Genomic DNA, 14055 nt, shown 5'->3' with positions numbered 1-14055 from the left:
CAATAAACAACGTTAGTTGGCATTTCCGCCATAGGGGAGCTTTTTTCATATCCCTATGACTACAGGGGGTATATACCATTTGATATGAATAGAAGTTGTCTTATCGTGTATTTTTTTTTTTTTTTGACGAAATCTGTTTTGAGACATTTGGAGTCAATCTGGTGATGTCGATATATCCTGCTGCTTATCCATGAAAGAAAAATTCAATATGGCCCAAATTTGGTACATTAAAGTATTTCTACAAATCTCGAATCAACAACATCGTCCCACTCCGTCACAGCTGATTAAACTTAAAAAAATATTGCTGTCAGGGAAATCAAAAAGATTGTCCGATTCAATTTAACTTCGCACTCTATAATATTTAGAGATAAAGATATAGATTTCTGTCATGTTCTAAAATTTATAGTTTTCGGCCCATTTCTTCCGGTCTAGTTCTTATTGTACCTCTCCTTTAATCGGTTAAAATTTGAGTAATGTTTCTGTATTAAAACGTCAAATTATCGGAAAGAGTTTTTATATATTCCCATCGCTTCATAATTGATATATATTTCTCAATATCTTGCTCAAATAAGTGACAGAAAGTGTATTGATAGAAATTATCTTTCTTTTAATACACCTTCTGTTAACTCTGGTTTGATTAGGTATGAAAATTTAGGAACTACCTTACAAAGATTCCTGATTTGAGGATTTCTGACGGAAAATGGAGATTGTTTTGAATAAGTCGAGACTAGTATTTTTTTAAAAACGAGTATAGTGCATTTTTAAATACTCAAGAATGGTGTATATTGGAAGAAGGATTTCTTGGGAAAAAAGGGGCAAATTTTTTACGAACCTTTTTGAGAACATGCTATCCTACAATTTTGATATCTTAAGCGATTTCGTTTTTAGCATTTTCTCAGCAACAATCGTGCATTTCGTAAGGGACTCTCATGATATGAGTGGAGGATTTTAAATAAGGCCTTTCGAGGACGCTCTATATAAGAATGGTGTTTTTTGAAGGACTCTGAAGGACAAGAATTGTTGATTTTAATTCCAAATTATGAATCGTTATATGTTTAAAGGATTTTTCTTGGTCAAGGATCTTATATAATTTTTTAGGGGCTTCTTGTTCGAGAGTCATGCATTTTTAGAAGGAAAAGAAGCAAAGATTTTTTCAAGGTCTTCTTGGTGATAATCGATCACTTTCTAGGAAAAATGTTAGATTTTTTTTGAGGACTTTCTGCCCAAGAATAGGTATTAAAATTACTTTTTTCTAAATTACCATTCCATTCCATTTCAAGATTTTAATAGAATTTTTCGAAGACTTTCTGGTCATGAATATGGAATTTGTTAACAAACTTCTTGAACGTCCTTTTTTATTCAATATTTTAAGGGACCAGAATTCTGGATTTTAATAGAAAAAATTTTGAGAGAGAATCCTGACCAAGGATCGTGATTTTTTGAAGAAATTCCTGGTTAAGGATCGTGATTTTTTGAAGAACTACCTGCTCAAGAATAGTGATTTCTTACAGTACTTCGTGATAAAGGATAAATAATTTTTAAGAACTTTTTTTAAGGACTTTCCAACAACAACCGTAATTTATCAAAGGACCTTTTAAAGGACTTTCTATACAAACATTTTAAATTTTTAGCTCTTTTAAAGATTAAACTTTTTGTTTTCGAGCATTTCCTAGCCATGAGTAGTGCAGTTTTTGAAGGACTTCTAGATTAAGAATCTTCAATTTTTTAAAATAATATTTAGGCAAGAATCGTGAGTCTTAAAAAATAGAGTGGTTTCCAAGCTAGGATCTTAATTTTTTGGGGACTTCGCTCCGAAGAATGGTATTTTCTTATGGATTTTTTGATTTCATTAAGAAGGGTTTCAAATAAAAAGTGAAAAATTAACCTTTCAAGGGGCTTCTCGGCTAAAATACTAGATTTTTCAAAGGACTTCGAAGCGAAAAAAAAATAGATTTTTTATGTAATATTATTAGAAGATTCCTCACCAAGAATTGTGAATTATTTTTAAAGACTTCCAGACCCAACGACCGAACGATGGGGATTTGTAAAGACAATTTTCAAGGATATCCTTACTAAGAATATTTATTTTTAAGGACTTCTGAGCCATGAATCCTTCCAAGGCTAAATATCGTGGATTTTAAAAGAATTTCTTTCGAGTATTTTTTCAATGGCCAATGTCGTGGGGATTTTTTGGGCAAAAATGGTGCTTTGTAATATTTTTCACGGACTTTCGGTTAATTGAAGGCCACATAGTTTACTTTGAAATGGTAATTATCTGGCTTGAAAGTCCCTGAACATATTGGAGAATTCCAATTTTGCCCAAGTGTTTTCGCTCTAATTGGTATATCCCATTCGCTGAAATAATGTCATTGAAAATGTTCCACAATCAAATTTGTGATTTTCACAATATTTAACAATTGCCAAAAATAATAATTCACCCTTCAATATACCATTCAAGCACTAATTGCCCATATTTTCTTTTTCAAGGCCATATCTTGAACTTCCGTTTGATTTTTGTTTTCGAACCCTTGACAAAACCTACTACTGCTGCTGCTGCCGTATTGATGTCATCACATTTTGAAGATTGCTCAAGTTACCAATAATCATCATTTGTTTACGATATTGATGTTGATTGCGATTGTGACAGTGGCAGTGAAACTGAAACTGATGTATTATTGACAACGGGGACTTGGGACGGAAACAAAGCGGCAGCAAAAAAAAACTGAGCTGGGCGACAGTAAAGCGCCTCCAGCTATTTCCAGCCATCATCGTGACAAATGACAGCAAAAAAAGCACAGCAAAAAAATCATTGATGATAAAATGTGGCGGTGACTTCAAAGTTCGGCTGGTGGCAAGGGAAGGTGATGGGTAGCGGGTCGAATGGTTAAAAACAAAACACAAATATCGCTTAAAAAAGCATAAGCCGCCAACATTGGCAAGTGGCTTAATATATTTTTAGCTGCGTATCTCATTTTCCCGACAACAACAAAAACCGAGATGGGAAACAAAAAACGTTTTTATTGTTTATATGGAAAAAGTTAAATGTTACAGGAATGTACATTTACACAAATATACATATACAAATATGTGCGTACACATGTATGTGTACTTTGGGTGTATTTGTGTGTATGTTCTGATTTGCCTTGATAATAATGTCAACAGCTTTCAGACGCCTTTAAGCGAAAATAAAATTATTTGATTTATATATGTACGGATGAAGGTATATTAGAATGTATGTGAGAGTAAATTGTTTTGCCTGACTTCGTTATAGACAATTTTGTTTGTTTGTTATCCGCGCAAAATTAAAAACATATTTGGTTGTTTCAAATGCCGTTTTTCGTGGAAGTATTTTTTGCAAAGCTAAGGATAGATAAAATGCAATGGAATAAAGGCGTTATTTATTTTTTAAGGCCATATTATAAATAACCTTAATTTGGTGTTCAGATAGGCTTTAATGGAAATTGCGAAAGCTTCCAGGGAAAACAATGCCTTGCTGCGGTATACAATTTAAAATTGTATTTCGGGTTATGTGGAAGTAGATCCTTTACCCTGGAAGATCTATTGATCTAAAACCTAATGCTGATGATGTCTGGGAAATGTAAATTTGACTAGTTAAGACACAAACTATGTGCACTTTTTCGAGCTCAGAAATGGTTAATAAAGGGAGAGTGAAAGAAGAAGGGAGAGAGAGAGTACACGGTTCCCGAATTTAAGGCATCTTAAACCAAATTTATCGAAGGAAGGAATTCCTTATTCTCTCTATAAGATACCTTAGGAAGATATCCTATCTAGAAAAGACCCTCTATGGGTCTACTATACAGAGAAGTTCCTATATAGGTCTCTTATCAATAGGAGACCTTAGATAAGTTTCCCATATATCGAAGAAAAACCTATGACGTTATCCCATGTACAGAAGACGTATGACCTCCTATCTCTAGGGGACAGTGTAAATGTATCCTTTTTATAGAAGGAATTATGAAGATTTACAATCTCTAGCAGATTTTATGAAGGCCTTCGAACTATAGAAGACCTTATAAAGGTTTCGAATTTACAGAAGTCTTTACGTATGTACCTTATGTCTTGAAGATCTTATAGAGATCTCCTATTAGAATTTTTCATATATACAGAAGACCTTATGCCTTCATCATTTTTTCTAAAGAAACCTCATTAGATCTCCTCAAGAAGATCTCCTATCTATGCGAGACTTCATAAAGATCTCCTACATAGAAAATACCTCATAAAGGGTTCTTAGGTACAGAGGACCACATAAAGGTATTCCCTCTACAGAAGACCTCATGAAGGTCTGCTATATACAGAAAACCTCAAGAAAGTCTCTTATATACAGAAGAATTCATAAAGTTATACTGTCTATAGAAGACGTCATGAAGGTCACCTATCTATAGGACTTTAAAAAGATCTCCTATCTACAGAAGACCTTATAAATGTCTGTAGAAGACCTTATGAAGGTCTCCCACCTATGGAAGATCCTATAAAGATCTCCTATCTATAGAAGACCTTATGAAGGTCTACCACCTCATGCTGTCTGTTATCTATAGAATACCTCACGAAGGTCTCTTATCTATAGAAGACCGTATAAGGTCTCCTATCTATAAAAGACCTTATAAAGGCCTTCTATCTATAGAGGACATTACGAACATCTCCTATGTATAGATCTTATAAGGGTCACCTGTTTCTAGAACACCTTATAAAGGTCTCCTGTGTATAGAAAACATCATGGAGATCTTCTATCTATAAAATACCTCATTACTCCTATCTACAGAAGATCTCATGAAGTTCTCCTATCTACACAAGACCTCATGAAGATCTCCTACGTACAAAGACCTCATAAAGGCCCACTATTTTTGTACAGAAGACCTCCAGAAGAGGCATCCCCTCTCTAGACGACCTTATGAAGGTCTCCTATATGCAGAAGATCTCATAAAAGTATTCTATCTGTAGAAGACCTCCTGACGGTCTCATATCTACAAAAGACCTATTGAAGTTCTTCCCTCTATAGAAGACTTTATGAACGACTCCCACATGTAGAAGACCTCATGAAAGTCTCCTATCTGTAGGAGACCTCATGATGGTATTCTATCTATAGAATACCTCATGAGGATTTTCTATCTATAGAAGACCTCATGAGAATCTTCTATCTATAGAAGAACTCAGGAGGATCTTCTATCTATAGAAGACCTCATGAGGATCTTCTCTCTATAGAAGACCTCATAAAGATCACCCATATCTAAAAGACCTCATGAAGGTCTCCTATCTCTAAAAGACCTCATGACGATCTTCTATCTATGAGGACCTCATGAGGATCTTCTATCTATGGAAGACCTCATGAATGTCTCCTATCTATTGAAGACCTCATGAAGGTATTCTATTTTTAGAAGACCTCATTAATTTCACCTATATTTTGAAGACCTCTCCTTTATATAGAAAACCTCATGGATATTTTTTTCACTGCATAAGATCTCATGAAGATCTCATTTCTATAGAAAACCCTATGAATGTTTCCTAACTACAGATGATCCTTTAAGGTCTCCTAGAAAATACCGATATAAAGAAAAATAAGGCCTTGAAAAGTCCCTCTCTCTTTAGAAATATTACGAAGGTCTTCTATATTCTTATCTTTATGACTCCCTATCAAAGTCTCCTATCGCTAGAAGACTTTATGAAGTTCTCCTATCTTAAGAAGTCTTATAAATGTATTCTATTCCTGGAGGACCAAATGAAAGTATTCTATCTAAGGAGACATTTTGAAGGCCTGCTATGCAGAGAAGGCCCTATGAATGTCTCCCATTTCTAGAAGACCTTATAAACATTTCCCATCTAATTCTAGAAAATTTCTAATTTATAGAAAACTTTATGAAAATCTCTTACCCCTAAAAAACCTTACGGTGGCCTTCTTTCCATGGAAGACCTTATGAAGGTATCTTTTAGAAGGGCTTATGAAGATATCTTTTCAGCAGAATGTCTTATGAAGGCCTTCTTTCTTAAGAAGAACTTATGAAGGCATCCTCATGAAGACCTCTATAGGACAACCTATAAAGGTATCCAGTATATATAGAAGACTTTTATTAATTTTTGAAAAAAAAAAAAAATATTATTATTTGGTAAAAAAATTTTATTTTTCGATTCTTGGATATTAAACGCAGACGGTGATTAGTTTCCCTTTTAGACAATGAGTACAGCGGCTTACTTCTTGTTCTATGAAAATGTAAAACAAATACTTTTACTTAGAAAAAATCGAATGGAAAAAATGTGTAAAGAAAAAAAATTTCATTTAAAATGCTCATTTCAACATATATTGATTTGCAACAATTTTCTTGCAAAATATTTAGGCCCATTTGTTGTTATGGGAGATCTGCGTTTTTTTCCATTGAAATAATGACCTAAAAAATTGTGTTTGTTCTAGAAAAACAAATTGCCCACATGTTGCTAAGAAGTCTGCCCTGCTGCAGACTCTATTATTCCTCAAAGTTTATTGCCATTTTTGTTCATCGAAATTTATGCTATTTTATACAATAACGCAATTGTTGATTTGTTAAAAATAGAGGAGGTGAAGAAAAAAAGCACGGGCACGTTTATCCGGCTTTATAACACCATGCCACAGGCAGAAACAACAAAAACAATCAACTAGCCTGCCATCTAGTCACCCAACCTCCCAACCACAATCACAGCTACAGCCATCGACCGTTTGTTAATTCCTTGTAATTCGCACAGCCAACATTCAACTCCATTCTATTCACATGGCTTACTTATTATGTTCCCATAGTGCGTAATTGTTGTTGTTGCCACGACGAGAGGTTCGCTCGCCCAAAATTCCGAATATATTGTGGAAATGGAAATTATCCTCTGTAATTGGCAATTGTTAGACGTATTTAGATTTCAGATATGTTTCTGTGATTCTTTAATATTCTTAAGACCATAGTTCAGCGGGAGATAAGTAGTCATAAATCCTGAGCTTTTTGGGGGCATTGTGGCGTAAGCACACACACACATACAGATGGCCAGAACCAGCAGCACGAATGCCAAAGTAAACAAACGGTTAAGAGCCAAGGAATAAGGCCTAAGACTATTTCTCCACCCTAAAAACTCCGTTTGATTATCATTTTATTTGCACAGGAGGGATGTCCTTTCTGGGCCAGCACCGAACCAGGCTAAGAGTAATACTTTTAGCATAACCATTAAATCCTGATTATGGGTGAAATTTATTTTCTCTTACCTTAACTTCCAAAGGAGGCCTAAAATAACCACCAAGCTGATAAGGAGTGGGTGTGGGGGTCTGCGTGCCTGCTTGTGACTGCCAAGGTCTCGTTTTGTTTGCATTTTTGGTGTGAAACACGCGTTAAGTGTAAATTTGCCCTTGGCGGCCGGCAATAGTGGCGGTGATGCGTTTCGGTGTTTTACGTTCTTCGACTACTTGACACGACGTGTTTATGTTGCCTCTGGGTAAGAGAGCGAAGAGAGAAGGAGAGTGGGGAGTGTGATTTTTGTGGTCAAGGGGATAATTTATGACAGCTACTTTGTGAAGGCATTAGGCGGCTGTATTTGCCGATAGTATCTCAATAAACAAATTATATTATTGTAATTGGATAGGGTTACCGAATTTGATGAGGGTGTTATGTTGTTATACACACATCAACTTCTGTGGAATTTATAGTTATTTCCTTGAATTTACGATGACAGTCTACATTGTGAGGAATGGGCGTGGGTCGTCACATATTTTTATTGGAATTTGTGGGTAGAGGAATATTTTTTGTTTTTTATAAGCAAATCGAACGGCTTGCTTCGTTTTCAAATCGAAAGAAACTTATTTTAGGTTTCTGTAAATGTCTGATCCTAAAGTTTACTCAGATGTTGTCTAGATTCGATAGCTGAAAAGAAAACGAAAATAATTTTTACAAAATATTTTTCCGAAAAAATTTTGACTCAAATTTGAATGTCAAATTTAGTCGCTTTCGAAATTAAGGAAAAAGTTTAGGGAAATTTGAAAAATCACATAATTAATCAGTGCTGGAAAAAATCGGTTCACATTTAGATATAGGTATCATACATATCTTTAACCCATTTGGGATTAATTGTGCACCAAATGGCCAATATAAGTTCAAATGACCTACATTTTGGCACATCCGACCGAATTCGGTCTAGAAACAAGCACATCAAATTTGGGGAAAATCGGTTCAGATATTACTATAGCTCCCGACTTGACGTTTAAGTCCCTCACATGCGTAATATCAAAGACATAGAAGTGTAAAGATAGGACAAGACAGAGTCAAAATATGGTAACCTTGTGAAAATACCTCTGTTGTTACGATATCATAACAACATAGTTACCAATGTTAACTGATATAAACCGCTAAGACAGTATGCACATTTTCGGAAAGGCAAATGAAATAGAAATTTGAAACCAAAATTTTGAATTTTTCAATTTTTTATTTGTTATCCGTTTCTGTAATTGTGGTTTTTATATTAACATGTCTTCGCCATGAGCTGTTAATCTATGTATTGTAGACACAAACCATTTGCTCAAAATGCATTTAGTCTAGTCTTTACCATTTTAGGTCTTTGGTAATATACAGTGTGAGATAGAAAAATGCAACCAACTTCAGACTGCAGTCATTTCTAAGCCACTCGTCCGACAGCTTTTCAAATTATTCTAGTGACAGCTCATTATATTGTTTACAAGCGTACAAAAGCATTTTGGTGAGAATTTTCCAGAAAAAAAGTTATTCGTGATGGAATTCAAGCGGTTAAGTGTGATTTCTTTATATATGACTGGAGAACCACAATTGGCTATCGTTAGAGCACTCCAGCTATTAATTGTGAATAAATCTTTTGTTTCTTGTATCATTGCTTGTTACCGTGATACTGTTAGCGTAGCCCGACCTCAAGTAAGTGGAGGGAAGAAAAGAGCAACATCAGCAGAGACAGTTCGAAAAATAAAGAAGCAATTTGATCGAAATTCGCGTCGCAGTTGCCGAAAATGGCCCGTGAGCTGAACATATCGCAATATTCCATTCGGCAAATATAGAGAAATGAGCTCGGGGCAAAGCCATTGAAATCCCAAAACGTGCAAGAACTTATACCGCAACAGAAAGAAAATAGATTCAAAAGAGCTTAAGAGTTGCTTCGCTTAGCGGAAACTGGTGAACTGCCGAATTTGGATTTGGTTTTCTCCGATAAGAAAACATTCGTTATCCAGCAGTTTGTAAACAAACAAAATGATCGTGGTGTCTTAAAGCCTTAGGCACGCAAACATTTTGGCCGCAGACCTTGGAATGGTTACAAAATGAGGTTCCTCGCTTCATTTCCAGCGCACAATGGCTACCAAAATCACCGGATACCAATCCATTGGACTATTGTGTCTGGAGTATTTTGGAAAGCAAGGTTGGCACTAAAAAATACCAAAGTGTCGGTCACCTCAAGCAAACGCTTCGCCGGGTATGAGCCAAAATACCGCCGAGCAAAATTCGGGCAGCGTGTGACGGTTTCATTGGCCGTTTAAAGGCCATAGGTGACCATTTCGAACAAATGTAAAATTATTCTAAAATGCGATGCTATTTCCGACATGTTTTGCTCAGACAGACAGAAGTAATCGAAGGTTGTTCTTCGGATACAATCGTAGTAGATGCTTTCTCACAAGATTGGATACCAATCCGTTGAACTATTTTGTCTGGAGTATTGCGGAAAGCAAAGTTGGCATTTAAAAATACCAGAGTGTCGCTTACCTCAAGCAAGCGCTTTGCTGTGGAAGGGCCAAAATACCGCGGAGCAACATTCGGGCAGCATGTGATGGTTTCGTTGCCTGATTGAAGGCCATAATTCGTGCCAAAGGTGACCAATTCGAACAAATCTAAGCTTATTCTAAAATGAGATGCTATTTCCGAAATGTTTTGCTTTCATTAAAAAAAAAAAAAATTAAAGTGTAAAAATTATGGCGTTTGACTTTGTTGCAGTTATTTTTTATCTCACCCTGCACTTCTAGTAAGCAATTAAGTAATTAATTATTTTGCCCTATAGGTTTGAAAAAACCAACTCTTTTGAAGAATCTCATTCGGAGTTAGGAATGTCGACAGATGTAATCGTAGGTTGTTCGTCGGATACGATCATAGCAGATGCTTTCTCACTAGATAGGAATTGTACTTTTCCACTCATTTCTTGATCCATTTCATAAATTAAAATGTCAAACCTGAGGACCCTCAGGTGAGAAATTACAGATTCCGTAACAAATGCCGTGGGTGTTCTAGAGTTGATACATCGTTTTTGGTGATTCCATTTCCAGGAGCTATAGGAATCGTAATTTCTTTTTCTGAAAGATCAGCTTCGGATTTTCTAACATAGGCAGTAGGATTCATGTTATCATCTGTCGTTGCCATTTTCTCAATAGAAGCTGATGTTATTGAAATTTCCTCTGCTGCAGATATTGACATTTCAGTAGTAGATTTCTCCGGGGATGGTAAGACAGATTCTGAAACAAATGCGGGTGAAACTTTTTTTACTGAAGTATTAGCTTCCGATTGACTAATATCCACAATTGGATTCTCAGGTTCCGAATAAATAATTGTAGATTGTTCTTTGCTTTATTCATTTTTGTTAACATTTTCCCTGGCAATTCCCTGTTCTTTCATCAAATCTAAAGAATTTTTTTTTTCTCAACATCAGATGTTGAGAAAAATTCTTCCTTTGAAGGTATAACAGATTTCGAAACGATTAAAAAATATTCTTGGGTAGATGACTCATCAACATTTGTATGAAATTTCTTCAAAAGGCGAGGGAAGGGAATCCAGTACTTTTTCGAAAGAATCAGTTTCAGACTGGGGAACATCGACATCAGCATTCTCAGTTGATTGTACCGCAGATTGTGGAACGATTGATGATTCTTTCGAAGCTACCATGTTCTTTGGATGTTCTTCCCCGGAAATTCCCAGTTTTTCGGAGGCTTTTGGGACAATTGGATCAGGTACATTCTTAGCTTTCGATTCCGATACTGCATCATTGGGATTAAGACTTCCAGCTACCGAGGTATTTAACTCTTTTTTATACCCCCACCTTGGAAAGGAGGGTATATTAAATTTGTCATTCCGTTTGTAGCATGCTTAAATATTTGTCGCAGCATAAAATTCTAAGCCGATTTATCTGCTGTTGAAATCACGATACAGGCCACATTATTTGACGCAGAGCGTCAAAATTTAACGGAATAATTTGTATTGTGTTTAGGATGGTTGGTATTGAAAATGAGACATACCGGTCCATGTTTTGGTATAATCCCCATATAACGGTACCTCCCAATATTCGGTATTTTGATGATTTTTGCCACATTTTCCTAAGAATATATCTAAAATTTGGTATTAGTGGGTCATAATTGGTGCTAATGTTTCCATTAACCTAAGGTGGAGGGTATTAAAAGTTCGGCCCGGCTGAACTTAATGTTTTTTAACTTGTTAAATGTCGTAATCTCCACAGTTTTTTTTTTCAAGACCATTTTTTGTTTCTTCTTAAAGGTAATGAATAAAATGTATTGGTCGCCATCATTTTTAGCCTGATTTTGAAGCAGAAGATATTTTGCTATTATAACTTGTGGTGCGGGCTACCAAAACTTAGCTGCTACATATAATGATATTCCTTGATCCATAGAATACCTTTAAAAGTTCTTCTATTTTATGGGTCTTATAAATATTTTTTTAATTAAAGGATCTTCCTCCATCGTCTTCCACTCTTTAGCTTTATACAGAAATAAATTTTATTTTCCACTTACAACGGCAACAGTAGCAGCGAAATAATTCATTCGGCCAAAGCAACTGATAACATTAAAGTGAATTAAAAGCTTAAAGATGTGGCCACATCAAACCGAGTCGGTTGGTAATTATATTAAATTGACAGCCTCGACTGCCAGTCAGCAGCGAGAGGAAGAGAGATCAGATCAGAGAGAAAAGCAAAAAAAAAAACAGTCGACGTATTTCGGCTTGTAGTAGTCCATTCACAGCCATTATTGCAGTTATAAAAGCAGAAAGTTTCTCCGAATCGGCGGCGGTATAATAAAAGACAGCTAATCTTCGATACCATATTAAGTGGGATAATATAAGAACGGCAACAACAAACAACAACAACAGCACGGCCATTCACATTAAACCAAACAACACTACCAACTTTGTCAGTTGAATATCTCATTGATACACATATGGATGAGCATAGAGTATCTGATTTATACAAAGTGTCTGTGTGAGAGTGGAACTAGTACAGGAATAGAGAAGGTTAAAAATAACTAAAGTGTCGATCACCTCATGTAAGCCCTTCGCCGGGAATGGGCCAAAATACCGCAGAGCAAAATTCGGGCAGCGTGTGACAGTTTCATTAGCCGTTTGAAGGCCATAATTCGTGCCAAAGATGACCAAATCGAACAAATCTAAACTTATTCTAAAATTTGATGCTGTTTCCGACATTTTTTTGCTTTCATTCAATAAAATTTAAAAAAATATATAAAAATTATGGCGTTTGACTTTGTTGCAATATTTTTTATCTCACCCTGTACATTCGTGATTACCAGATTTGTAGATTTAGTCGAATTCCGTTCGTCTGTCCGTCTGAGGAAATCACTCTAGCTTCCGAACGAAATGAAGTAGGCTGATAAAATTTTACTCAAATGTGTATTATGTCTGTAGGACTTTTGGTATGGAAAATGGGCCATGCAGGTCCACGTTTTGGACCCATATAACGGAAACTTCCGATATTCGGTACTTTGATGATTTTTGCGACATTATTCACCGGAATTGTTTAAAATTTGCCATTTGAAGTTCATAATGGGTACTACAACCTGTCCGTGCAGGTCCACGTCTTCGAATATCCCCCATATAACGATACCTCCCTATATTCGGTGTTTTGATGATTTTAGCGACATTATTTACCGGAATTGTTTCAAATTTGGCATTTGAAGTTGGTAATGGACAGAAAATTGTCTGTGTCTGTGCAGATCTTCATAGAGCCCCCATATAACGGCACCTACCGATATCCGGTATTTTGATGATTTTAGCGACATTATTAACCGGAATTGTTTCAAATTTGGTATTTGAAGTTCGTAATGGGTACTACAGCTTAAGACAGAAAATTGGCCGTGCAGGTCCTCGTATTCGAATATGCTCCATATATCGATACCTCCCTATATTCGGTATTTTGATGATTTTAGCTACATTATTTACCGATTTTTTTTCAAGTTTCGCATTTGAATATTTTAATGGCTTATCACAAAAGTTGCCTATGCAGGTCCACGTCGTCGTATAGGCCCTAATATAATGGCTACATTCGGTATTTTTAAGATTTTAACAGAATTTTTAACGGATTTTATTTTTTTTGCAAATTGCCGAATTCGTTCCAAATGGTGAAGGGTATTCAAACTTCGGCTTGGCCGAACTTACAGCTTTTTTAAACGGTTGTATATGCTATGATAAAATATTAATAAGCGGGTATTGTTGGATATTTGAATGCGTGTATATGAAGATTGCACTGTAAGTTCTCTTAATGAACTTTAGTAACATGTTGACTACAGTCACTTCAATGATACATACCGTACATATGTGCATGTGAACTGTTTGTTTGTAAACGAATGTCCGCATTTTGAACAGTAACCACAAGTAATCGACATATATGAGACAAGTGAAACGTTTGACAACCTCAATGATGAGACAGCAAACAGACATCCGAAGAGAATGCGAATTAAAGCCGCGGCATAATGTTGTTTGCGTTGCTGTTGGTGGCGACGGACACAAACACAACACAATCAAAGTGCGAAAATGGTTTTTCCACCATTTGGGTAACCACAAGTAGTATTCGCGGGTGAGAACTGTTGCCCCGCCAACCAAACCAAAATGAACTTTACACAGAGGTTGTATGGGTGTCTGGAAATTATTTGGTGGATACGTACGATTTACATTGAAGCTGTGAAATGAAGTAAAAGAGCATCAGTTGTTATCCATGGTCAGGAAATACCACATTTTGAGAGCGACAGCAATTTGGGTAAGATAATAATATAGATGGTCCACAATATCGTATAAT

This window comes from Musca domestica, unplaced genomic scaffold (genome assembly GCF_030504385.1).
Source record: "Musca domestica strain aabys unplaced genomic scaffold, Musca_domestica.polishedcontigs.V.1.1 8, whole genome shotgun sequence".
NCBI lineage: Eukaryota > Metazoa > Arthropoda > Insecta > Diptera > Muscidae > Musca > Musca domestica.
Note: the sequence above shows the minus strand (reverse complement) of the source record.